Source organism: Urocitellus parryii, chromosome 1 (genome assembly GCF_045843805.1).
Source record: "Urocitellus parryii isolate mUroPar1 chromosome 1, mUroPar1.hap1, whole genome shotgun sequence".
Taxonomy (NCBI): Eukaryota; Metazoa; Chordata; class Mammalia; order Rodentia; family Sciuridae; genus Urocitellus; species Urocitellus parryii.
This window is the reverse complement of record NC_135531.1, coordinates 111,657,562-111,670,227: the sequence shown is the minus strand read 5'-3', so window position 1 is coordinate 111,670,227 and position 12,666 is coordinate 111,657,562. Positions and strand designations below refer to the sequence as shown.

At 34.8% G+C, this 12,666-nt stretch overlaps 1 non-coding gene across 1 annotated transcript; it reads left to right on the top strand.

Annotated features, from left to right (window-relative positions):
- Positions 1-12,382: 12,382 nt before the first annotated feature.
- Positions 12,383-12,454, top strand: Trnaa-agc (transfer RNA alanine (anticodon AGC)). The gene has a single exon. It is a non-coding gene; the product is annotated as a tRNA-Ala (tRNA).
- Positions 12,455-12,666: the final 212 nt, after the last annotated feature.

Sequence of the window (12,666 nt, the reverse complement as noted above, 5' to 3'; positions counted from 1 at the left end):
CTTACACTTATTTATATGGGAATATAATATGTAGTGGGTATTCAATAAATATTTGTTGAATGAATTGAAAATGTGAATAGGCCTCCTCTTGATTCTCAAATATAAATTTACTTTCTTGACACTGACATCACTGCTGATAAAGGAAATGATTCAAGGAAATGTACAAGCTGCCCTTGAAATACCTTTACCCAAGACAGGCAACTTTTGTTTTGACAGTGAGGATTTCATGGAAGACTGCAGTAACTCTTCTAATCTGCACAGCAGGGCCATGTGTGGGAAAGCAAAGTTGGAGGTGAAAGAATCTGTTACTTGTCATGGTACAACATCTAAGCATCAGTAATAAAATTTTTACAAGTGATTCTAGTAGCATTGTTTTACAAAAAATGCCTAATCTACCAGACTTAATTTCTACTTTATCAAAGACATACACAATGCAGAGGCAATTATCTTGCTATTAACAATGAAATGCATATAATAGAGTTTAACATTTATTTGTCCTTTTTCTCCTGTTTTACATTGTCACTAGAAACCTGTCACTAAATTATCATTTCATATTATGTATTAATGATGAGATTTTCTGCTTTGAGTAGAATAGAATTTTTCCTAGTCTGGTATTTTATCCTCTTTATTCTGCTTTTTATTATTTAAAATAATAAGAATAATTTTTTAAAAAAATCATTGTAGTTTTTATAACTGTTCTTTGGGTTCTTTTAGCTGCTATTACTAAATAGAAAGAACTTTGTCTTTGAAACTTCTTTCACTGTCTTCTCACAGGGCAAGCAATGATTCTATCGGAGAAGCAAATCACCTCTTCTAGAACATGTTGGTTCATTACTGATGAATCATTTCCATTTCTAATCAAATACCATTTTATTATGGCATCAACTTATCAATCTGAAAACTGGTCAAGGCAGACCATCATCAAAGAGCTTATGACAAACTTGGGAAGCTTGTAACTGATGACACAAAAATTCGAATACGTCAAATTAGTGCTGTAGATTGTAACTATGGGTTTAAAGAAGGAAAAATCAAGGGATATTAGAGCAATCAGGAGATGATCTCAACAACATGGAAACTGGAGGATGTGAAATTCTAGTGGGAAGGCTAGGCCACAGAGGTATGGCAGTGTGAATTGAGAATGCTTGGCTTATGCTCAGCTTATGCTTGGCTTTTCCAAACTTCAATATTATTATTTCTCCTGTACTTAGACCCATACTAGGTTAAATGAAAGTGTTGAATGAGCTAGTGTCTTCAAAACAAAATTAGGACAAAATGTTCTCTGGATTTAAGATTTTATTTGGCCCCAATTCATTTGCCATATATAGGGTCATTAGAAATTAGGTAGTTATTTTTGTTGTTATTTGTGTTCTGCATAGGATTGCTTATTTGTAGTCTAATTTTAATAAAGATGGAAACAGGAAATTGAAGAAAATGTTTGGAATTCCAGGAAGCAATGCAGATTATTTCCCAAGGTAACCCAGGTTACCTTGATTAAAATGTACTCATACAATACACTGTGAAGTTAATGTCAGCTAAACAGAGTGGCAATTGTGAGTTGGTTTGACTTGACAGGTGGGGTTAGGGTGTACTATTTTTCAGCCACTTCCTATAGGAAAGTTCAACCAATCACAGTAATTAGGGATTCTTTTGTATTAGTGTTGTTCAGTTTGGGAAGACCAATAAATGCTTACAAACTTGAAAAACATCATTTTTACTAAAGTCTGTCATTTTTAACCAGGGATTTTTTAGGAATTGGAAATAATTTCCAGGTTTTGAGTCCTAAGCATGCTTATCTTCCTTTGCTCTATGAAGATTGATTTTACAGTAATGTTTTTGATATTCACTGCTAACAAAAGGAAAGCCCTTTTGCCCCCAAACCAGACAATCTACAATGGATTAATCATGTTAAATACATGAATACTCAGAGATTACAGTACTTGTGGAAGCTCACGCTTTTCAGATGCTGCTTTGGAAAATGTACAGTGAATCTTACTTTCCAATCAGCATCAGTCTAAATGATAGCAATTCTTTGCTAAAAGCAATTTTCTGCTGAGTTTATATGGGCATATGTGTCTGTTTAGCTAAAACATAAATTGCAAGACTTTATTTTTTGCAGCAAAAGAAAAAAATTGCAGCTGTTGGGCAACTTGAATAGTTACAGATTGAGGATAGAAAGCAGATTTTAGAAAATGGATAAAATGGGAAATAGAGGATTGAAGGAAGCCTGCCACACTACTCTGGCTTTTGCCCTCATTCTCTCCTTGTCAGGATGTCATGGAATAATCTCTCATCTGCTGCTCAAATGTCCCCTTTTCTGGGATAGTTTTCTTGAGAATTTTGTTTTAACTTGTAATACTCCAGGCCTAGTACTCCGTCTCTCCCTTCTTTACTTTGTATTTCTCCATAGAACTTTCTAGCATCTGGCATACTACCTGTTTTATTTAATTATTGTGTTTCCTAAATAAATGTCAGAGGTGCTGGTCTGTTCAATTCACTTTTCGTCCCCAAATCTTGAAGGAGCTGAGCACACAGAAGCTCAAATATTTATTGAGTGAGAGAGGAAAAAGATGCTGCTGATTTTTTCTTCAAGAGGTATATTTTGAGAAATGCACAAGCCTCTATTGCACCTGCAATATGTTATGAATGGGGTGTGAACATACAGGCAGTTAGAGTTTTTAGCAGTTTTTATCTAAAACCACAGGGGCCTGCGAGAAGTTGATGGTTCTGACAAGATGACAACAGTTGTGCTACCTCCCTGGGACAACAGAGCATAGTAGAATTGCAAAGTGAGCTCAGAGGTAGCAGGCCACAGCCAGGAGTGCTGAGATCTGCCAGTGCAGCAGAATTCCTATGAGGATGATATTTTCTCCCTCCCTTCACTCCTTGTCTTCTCTGGGTCATCGTGAGCCTTAATATAGGCAAAAGCTCTTCTCTACTTAAATTTTTGTCTCATTCTTTGTAGATCTGTAGATCTTTGTAGATCCCATTCTTTGCTCCCCTAATCCAAGTGACAGGTAACATGCCACAAACATAGTCCCACCACTTAAAATAGATTTAATTCCTTTTCTTTAAGTTTTATTTCCAGTATTCCTAGGGAGAGACTCTGTTTGACTCAAACTAGCTATTTGTAAAAGAGTTATCAAGATACAATCACATTTATTAGGAAGATCAAATAATTTGTCATCCCAATATTTCTGAAATATTGTTTACCGACTTACATATTGGTTTGTGATGGCATTCCTTTGGAAATAATTCTATTTGAAACTATCCATCATGGCAATATAGGTTTATAATACTAATAGCTAACCCATAGTTATTTGGTTTGTGATGGCACCCCTTTAAAAAAATATTATTCTGAAACTGTCTACTAGGATATTCTTTCTAAAAGAATAAGAAGAATTATATTTACATAAGAAGGCAAGAAGAAAAATAAATTCTTCATGTCAATTATTTTAATATTAAAGATGACTATATGGTCATAAGACCTAGAAATAGCAGGAACTTAGCAAAAATTTGTTGGATGACTTGAGTTTTTCTTTTCCATTTTCTTCTTTCTGTCTCTAAGCTGAAACAAGAAAAATTCAACAAAATGTATAGGATCCTTTATTTAAATAAGTAGGGATTCTAGCACCCATTGAAATGGTATGTCAATATTGATAATTTGCTAATATTTCCAAAGTTCTTGGAGAAGAGTTGATGAGTCTTTGAAAAATATTTCCTATAACCAAGCGAGGAAGCCCTTCTTGATAGTACAGATAAATGTTTCTCCTGCCTTCAGTATTCTCCCTTGGAGCTTCCATTCTGTAAACTACTGAAAAAACTAACCTTGCCTATAAGTCAGGCACAACAATGTTCCCCACTTATGGATTTTGTATAGAGTCTAGTTTCTCCTTTATTGAAATTCAAGACTTTTTGTTTGTTTTAGTTTTGTCCCAGTAGATGTTTTGTATTGATGAGAATCCTGTAAACTCCTATATTACTCACTCACTAGGTGTTTAATAAACAGGTTTTGTATTTTCTTCCCTCAAAATGGCCAGAACATTATCCTTTGTATACATTCATGTACTTTAAAAAACTCATAGGTATATCTGTCTTGAGGGGGTAACAAACTTTTCCTACAAAATGTATTTTATTTTATTTTTAATTTTCATAAGTGGCCTGTAATTCTTCAGTTACATTATGGTTAATACATGTGAAATAGTTGTCCTCTTCAGATAGCCACAATTTATAGACCACAAAACTATTAATTGAGAAAGTACTCTCTCTATAGATCCTGAATTAGAGAAAGAGAATTCTGCTAAATGAAGGGCTTCAATTTAGATATTACTTCTATGTTTGTGTGTGTGTTAGAACACATAAACTACATTCACAAGTCCTGTCTTTTTGCCTCCATCCAAAGTGTCTTTTCAAACATTGCCTGGTCTTTCTCATATGTGAAAACAAAACCCAAAACAAACAAACAACAACAACAAAAATCTCCAAAAAACAACAACAAAAAAGATGATCTGAAAACAGAAGAGAAACTACTAGGGTCTGGAAAGGGTTTGGGGAAAGAGGAGAAAAGGGGAGAATAAAAGAGGTGAGAGGGGACGTGATCAAATTTAATATATGCAAGTATGAAAATGTAACAGTGAAACCAACTGATTAAAACAATTAAATGCATTAATAATTATAATAATTATATAATTCTCTGAGAAATGATCCTAAAAGATGAAATTTGATAAGTGAAGATATCACTATTTATGATTTGTTAAATATTTTCCCCAATTTAGACGCCATCAGATCATAGAATGTCTCAATTTAATTTCATTTTCATATGGAATTTGAATATATTCATTTAAAAATTTCCAATTAAAATATTCTTCCTAACATTACATTAAAATAGAAGAAGCTCAAGAGATTATTTAAAAAATGTCAGTGTCATGCAAGAGAAAAGTTGTGAAAATGTTGCAGATTAAAGGATACTAAAGAAAAATGACAACTGATAAAGACAATATATGATGCTAGAGCGAGTCCTCTACCGGATGGGGAAAATACTGTGAAGAGTAGTATTACATCAACTGATGAAGGGAGACTATGACAGTGAAGCATCATAGCAATTTAGGTTTACAACACTGATAGGGAAACTGTAGTTACGAGAGTATTCCAAATCGTTGGTGAATACACTGAAAACTTCAGGGTAAAGGGTGGTGATTTATGTAATTTCCCCTCGAATGGATGGCAGGAAGAAAAAAAGGGGAAAAAAGATAGGAATTGGGGAAGAAAAAAAAAGGGATTGTGGGCTGGGGACATGGCTCAAGTGGTAGTGCACTCGCCTGGCATGCACGGGGCGCTGGGTTCAATCCTTAGCACCACATAAAAATTAAAAGAAATAAATAAAGATATTGTGTCCACCGAAAACTAAAAAAGGGAGGGATTGTGAGGGAGAGAAAAGAAAACAGAAAAGAGGAAGAAAGAATGACAAGGTAAAATGTTGGCAATAAATGAATCGAGGGAATGGGTATATGGCTGTTCCTTGTAACAATTTTATTTTATGAGCTTTTTTATAAACTCAAAATTATTCCAGATTTAAAGTTTAAACATATTTTACCCTGGTGAAGAAGAACGTAATTATGGCATTTAAATCTGCATCTTGTATACGGCTTGAGCTCTCATCATATCAGTTTTGCATTTCTCTTTTGTTTTTATTGTGATTCAGTTGCTGATCTTTTTTCTGATTTTGTCATGTGCTCAGTGGTGAGAAATCTGTTCACTGCTGCCACTCTCACACAGGAGACAAAGTAAAAAGTAGAATCCACAAAACCTACCCTGGTTTATTTCAGGGAAAACCCTGGATCAGTGCTAAACCTGATGACACAACAGGTGTAAACAAGGATTGTTAAACAAACTGGATCTCTGGGTACTGTAACTGGCAAGGAGGCAGCTGTGGAAACCCACAGATAGACAGGGAAGGAGCTGGTCCCTAGAACAGGGATGAGGCTGAGGAATCCCAAAAGACTTCACTGTATGTGATGACGTTAAGAAAGGAGTGAAAGGTCAAAACATCAATGCAAACCAGTCCTACTCCAGGAAAGGGTTTCAAAATAGAGCTTTGCTGTTTTGACAGTCGAGGGTCAGTAGTGTTTGATATTTGAAACATCTGCTGAGGGTTCATGTGCATTCTTTTTAGAAGTAGTCAAAATATTGTGTTAGCACAGTCGGAAATAGATGAAAGATGACAATTTATATTTTCTTGTTACCGCTGATGTAATTCTTTTGTATTTCTATCTCAGTGACATTCAGTTCCATTTCTTCTTTTCTTGTGAAATTGTACTAGAGAAATAAGCTGTCAGGTGTGAAGTTGTAGAAAAGTCTCTCTTTCTTGTGGAGAGATGAGAGATTACCTAGAATATGTCTTCAATTATACATTGTAAAATCACACGGGTATGCCCTGGATTATATAATGGCTAAAACAGTGCCTTACATAAACTTCCCTTCTAGTACAGGAAGAGAATTGTAATATAGCCCTGTTCTAGAAGGAAATGGTATTTCTATCCTGGATGAGGTCACTTGCCTAATTAAGAATAGATAATTCTGGAAATCATCAGGAAGTTTGTCTACTTCTATTTTTACCCTCAGGATAAATAATCCCCCTTCTTCCTCCTCTGCTAATTTCAACCATTTTTAGTACTTTCTCTCTGCCAGACATTCCAGTAAGTGTTTTGTATGCTTTTTCCCCCTCACTTTCCTCTTTTCCAACACTGAGAAATGGGTGTCACGCCCATTTAATGGATGAGAAAAAGGACACTGAAATATTTACTTCAAAGTGAGTAAGTGAGAACAGTGTAGGCAGAACCAAAAGTTGATTTCAAGTCTTTGACTTTAAATCTTAGACTAGTAACCATGACCAAATTTGGCCTCCCAGTGACCTCTGACCTTTATTTCTAGGTGATCAATTTCCCTTTTGAAGGATGCATTTAGCAAACCAAATTTACCCTTCTTCAATCATTAGGAATATAGTTTTGTGTCGTCTTGACTGTTTTCCAGATATTTGTAAGCATATTATTTTCAGCAAGTCACCTTTCGTAGAGATTTGAATACTAATAATTTGAGACTTTCTTCACTAGAAATGGTTTTATTTATAATCCACTCTACACTTGAAGAACTTTAAGGGAAAGACAACTCTTTGTAGTAAGTCCCAAACTATCTGTCTGTAATTTCTAATCAACAATTTACATTTATCTTTAAGAAATTAATAGAAAAACTCCAATTCTTCCTTTGTTTGATAAACCTCCTAATATTTTAAGATAGTTATATTTTCCTGCTAAATCTCATTTTTCCTTCAAGAAAGGCAAAGTTTTGAAAATGCCTTTTGAATCTTCCCTGTCTGAAATCAACCTGTCCATCTGTCCCCCATTCCCCACCCCACCAGGGATTGAACCTAGGGGTTTTTAACCACTGAGCCATATCCCCAGCTTTTTTTTTTTTATTTAAAGACAGGATCTCATTGAATTAGTTAGGGCCTCACTAAGTTGCTGAGGCTGGCTATGAACTCATGATTCTCCTGCCTCAGCCTCCTAAACCTCTTGGATTACAGGCATGTACCACCACACCCAGCTCCCAGTCCCTTTTTTATATTTTATTTTGAGACAGGGTCTTGCTGAGTTGCTTAGGGTCTTGCTGAGTTGCTTAGGGCCTTGCTAAATTGCTGAGGCTGGCTTTGAACTCGCAATCCTCCTGCCTCAGCCTCTGGAGTCACTGGGATTACATCAAGTGCCACCGTGCCCTGTGTTTGTTTTTCTTATAACCCTGGGAATCGCTTTCACGGATTTCACCTCACATTGATTTGGGACCCTTGAATGATTTAGTTATGCCAGCTGCCTTCTCCTGAATTTGAACATCACTGCCAGACTGAGCTTGTGCTTAGATATTAGTTTGCTTCCCTTTGTCCACAGTGGGTTTTGCATCACCTTTGTTGAGTGGATAATTCCCAGTAGCTGACCTTTTCAGTGCCCCCACTTGAGCATTATCATATTTCAGAGTCCTTTCTAAATGCAGTTTCTTCTCTACTGCTTAAAATATTCCTGTGAAGCAGATATTGCTGCTCCTGTTAAATCAGAAAATGACAAAAGGCAAAGAGAAGCACCTGGCCCACAGATAGCCCTTAATAAGTAGACTTCCCCTTTCTTTGTTCTAAAGTTCAGAACAGTTAAGTCATTTGCCCAGAGCCCTGTAATCTAAGACTCACCATCACCTTTCTTGATTCCAAACCCTCTTCTCTTTCTGCTAGCTGTGCTTTCAAAACTCTTAATTATTTTCTTGAATGAAGTCATTTGGGGCACTCAAGTCCAATATAATTCCAATAGCACATAGCAGTAAATTATGTCTAATTTATAAATTATGTTTATAATGTTTACTTACTTTGGTGTCATTTAATGAGAACACTGAAGTTTCTTTGATGCTGAACATAAAATCTTGAATTTGTCGTTTTAAATATCATTTAATGTCATATCATTTCAGCATATCAAATTTATTTTTTTATTTATATGTGTTTTTGTAGATGATACTTTCTAAAAGTTCACTTTTTAATCTGCAGATACTCTTCAATTACACTGATTCAGTAGCTGCAAAGTGGAATAGGACTATCTTGTGTCCAAGTTGAGTCATTAAGAATAACAAGTGCCCACATTCCTCATCCTTGAGAGGTGTGAGATATCAGAAGCCTTCTGTGGTTAGATGTTGGTCTTCAAATATTAATTTGTTTTCAAATTTGACCTTGAGCAAGTTTCTTACATTTTTTAGCAAATTTTGAAACTCGGTTTCTTCATCAGTAAAATAAACACATTATTAGAACTCTAACACATTGTTATGGTTCTATGGATACTAGCAATTTTATCATGAGGTATAAATATAGTGAAATGTAGAATACAGCTTAGCTCTCTAAGCTGTAAGTGATATTATAACTATGCAGAATGTAATGACACAGGGTTGACACATCCTAGTGATTACCAGTGGACTATTTGGTTAGGATGTACTTGTTGCCTAAGCCAGCCTAACTGAGTGATGTTAGGAACTAGAGGAGGGTATGTGATATCCAATTTAAAAGTAAAAAGATTCACTGCACTGAAATTTCAAAAGTGTCAATCCTGTGCACTACAAACCTCCCAATAAATAACACATTTTCAAGTCCAAACGTGTCCCCTGTATGTGTATGAAGATTTTATTCCAAAATTGAGTTAAATTCAAAGTGAAAATTAACTCCTATGCTGCAGTTTGAATCTGAAGGCCCATGTGTTAAAGGTTTGGTCAGCAGCCTGTGGTGGTGGTGCTGGGAGATGGTAGAACTTTGAAGAAGTGAGGTCTACTTGAAGGAAGTTAGGTCACTGGTGGTAAGTCTTTGAAGGGAATATTGGGACCCTGGCCCCTTTCTACCTACAAAGGTGAGAAGACTCTTTCACCACATGCTCCCTGACATGTTTCATCATCTCACCAGGCCAGGCCCCCAAACAGTGGGACCAGTGACCATGGACTAAAATTTCTGAAACCAGGAGCTAAAATAAATCTTTTCTCTTTATAGGTTGACCATCTTAGGTATATTGTCACAGCAATGAAATGCTGACTAATACACTCATGTTAATATATTATAAAATAAACTATAATAAACTTTACAGTTTAGAATAATAATTAGTATATAAATATGTGTCATTAGAGTTTTTTTGTTTATTTGTTTGTATTATGGGTTGAAAACAGGGGTGCTTAACCACTGAGCTACATCTTTAACCCTTGATACTTTTTATTTTGAGAGAGGAGCTCACTAAACTGCTTAAGGCCTCCCTAGGTTCCCGAGGCTGGTTTTGAACTTGCCATCCTCCTGCTTCAGGCTTCTAGTAACTGGGATTACAGGTATGTGCCACTGTGTCTAGCACATTAGAGACTTATAACAAGTGTTTTTGGATTCCTTAAATACATATAAAATACAGTTTGAAAATTACTAACCCTAATATATTTTGAGGCTAGAAAATTTCCTAATTTGCTTATCAAGATTCCTTTCAAGATAACCATGGACTTGCTCCCCACTCCCCGCTTTTGCCAACAATATACTACATCACATTGCTTAATTGGACACATCACTAAGCTTTTTAAATCTATTTCCTATGGCAAAAGCAGGGATACTAACATCTATCTGATGAGGTTATTGGGAGTTAAAATAAAATAATATTTCAACACACTTAGCATTTGCCTATAATATGGTAAATATTATTAAATAATACCTACATATTTTTATTATTGCTATTGTTTATTTTTCCTTATTTAGATATGTTTATGTGTTCTGGAAGGTGCAAATTAGAAACATTATCCTAAGAAGGAAAAGAGAAAGAGTTGTGCTGGTCTATTGCCTAACCAGAAGCAAATATGATTAATTTTACTACTTTAGAATTAAACATTCACAAATTAAGAGAGCCAACTATGGGAAACCAATTTCAATGATATGTATGCAGATGGTTTTATAATTAAGAATATTGCCCATGTGGGAGAATTTGGTAGGTGAATAAGAACTTTAATGACACAGTTGTTTTTTATGTGACCACAGATATAACTAATTTGAAAAGTTTGGCTTTTGGTGAATTGAAGAGAGTGGAGTTCTTTGTCTGAGTCTAAATCATCTTGCTGCAACAGAAAATCATGGGGAAACAACCTCCAAAGAGAAATATAAAATCCTCCAAGAAGTCTAATTTTACCTGTCATACAAGTAATCTTTATTGGTAATAGGATCTTATTTATCTTACACACTGTGTTATTTTAAATATTTCAAGATCACTATTGGTATGCTAAAAACTAGAGCTCAAAAATAACAAGTACTCCTAAATAATAGTGTAGAAAATAATTCAATTACAACATACTTTAATATAATCAGTTTGTACAAAAACATGTATTAAAATAGACAATCTGTCTCATTAACATTCAGCAAGCATCTTGCTCAGCTGGAACTGAACTTATTTCAGACTCATACATACAGAAATCTCAGATAGATTACAAATATATGGGCATGCACAAAATTAAATACAAAATACTTTATAAGTGTTTAAGGCACTGAGATTATTTTGGTGGGTGCATCTGTATATTTTTATGACATACTGTGTCACTGCCTTTTCAAATTTGAGTAAATTATAGTTTTGCAAACCATAATTACATTGGCTCATGCTTGATGGTTATGCTTTGTAATACTGAGCCAATATTAATCAAGATCTCCTAAATTTATGTCTCATCCCTGTATGCCATGATACTGCTCATGTGCTTTGGATAATTATGCTCAGTTATTACTTTTATTTTATGGCTGGACACCACTCCCTTACTCTGAGAGCTTTCATCTGTCTTTGCAGTCTTCACACTATGGTTTCAGTTCTTTTTCTCCCTCTTACCCAATACTTGTGTTTTAGCTGAGTGATACTTTCACCTTTCTGTCCTCCATCTTTCCTGCTCATCAAAACCAGATTGCATTTTTCTGCAGAAGAAAGATGTGTTCAATAAAACTTTATCAGGAAGATGGGTATTGATATATCTTTGAAGGACAGCTGTGTTGCTTATGTACCACTGGGGACTGAACTAAGGAGGTTTTAAATTGCTTGTGGTACCCAAGCAAAAACCAATCAGTTTCTTTGTATCTTAAAATTTTGAAAAAAAAATAGTTTCTCTATCTCACATTTGAGAGAAGAATTGTGCATAAAGAAATGATCTCTGGAGATAGCTTAAGGAATTGTCTATTATTATGGAAATGCTGTTTTATGAAGTACTGATTTTTTTTGCCATAATCTGAAAAATGTAATTAGATTTAGGCTAATGTAGTAAAAGCATTTGTAGTTGAATTGTAAGTTTTTAACACTTTCTGTAAAGACATGTTTGTAAGTACCAATATACAATGAAGAGTCTTAAAAAGACTATATTATTCCGTCTTTGAAATGTTTAATCTTAGAACTTCATTCAGGTAATTTGCTAATTTAGGTATAAATTGTTTGGAGATGTAAGAAAGATGTGAGTAAGCACCCTTTTCGTATAAAGGAACTCATTAAAATTTTGTTCATGGAAAACAGATGCATAGATCAGTTATATACAAATGAGACTTGGGATGAAGACAATTAAAATGTAAGGATGTGTTCCTTTATGCTTTCCAGTGGGAAAATGTGAAATAGTAGTTAAAGAAATTATCTTTTGGTGACCAGTGTAAGGAAAAAAAAGTGCTTTTTATAAGTTTTTTTTCCCCCTGAACAGCTGTCTTATTAAAGTTGAAAATCGTCTTAGCATTTTATAATTCTTCATAATCCATAACTAAAGAAATAATTGCCAAATTGGTTTGTTCAGTGTGAATGAATCCAAACTATTTTCAACCTTAGATTTTTCCTTCACTGGGGATATAGCTCAGTTGGTAGAGTGCTTGCCTAGCATGCAAAAGGCCCTGGGTTCAATCCCAGCATCACCAAAAAAAAAAAAAAGAAAAGAAAGAACAAAAGAAAAAAAATCTTTTCTGTTACTCTGTCTCTCCTAAACAAAGTTCTTCTGCTCACTTAGCATAATGCCTCTGTAATTTTTCACATAACCTTCCTCATTGTCATTAATAATAATAATAAAAACGTTTGTGGGAAACTTCGTTATCTTCACATTTCTGTCCCCTGTGCGTCTTGGATGGGAATA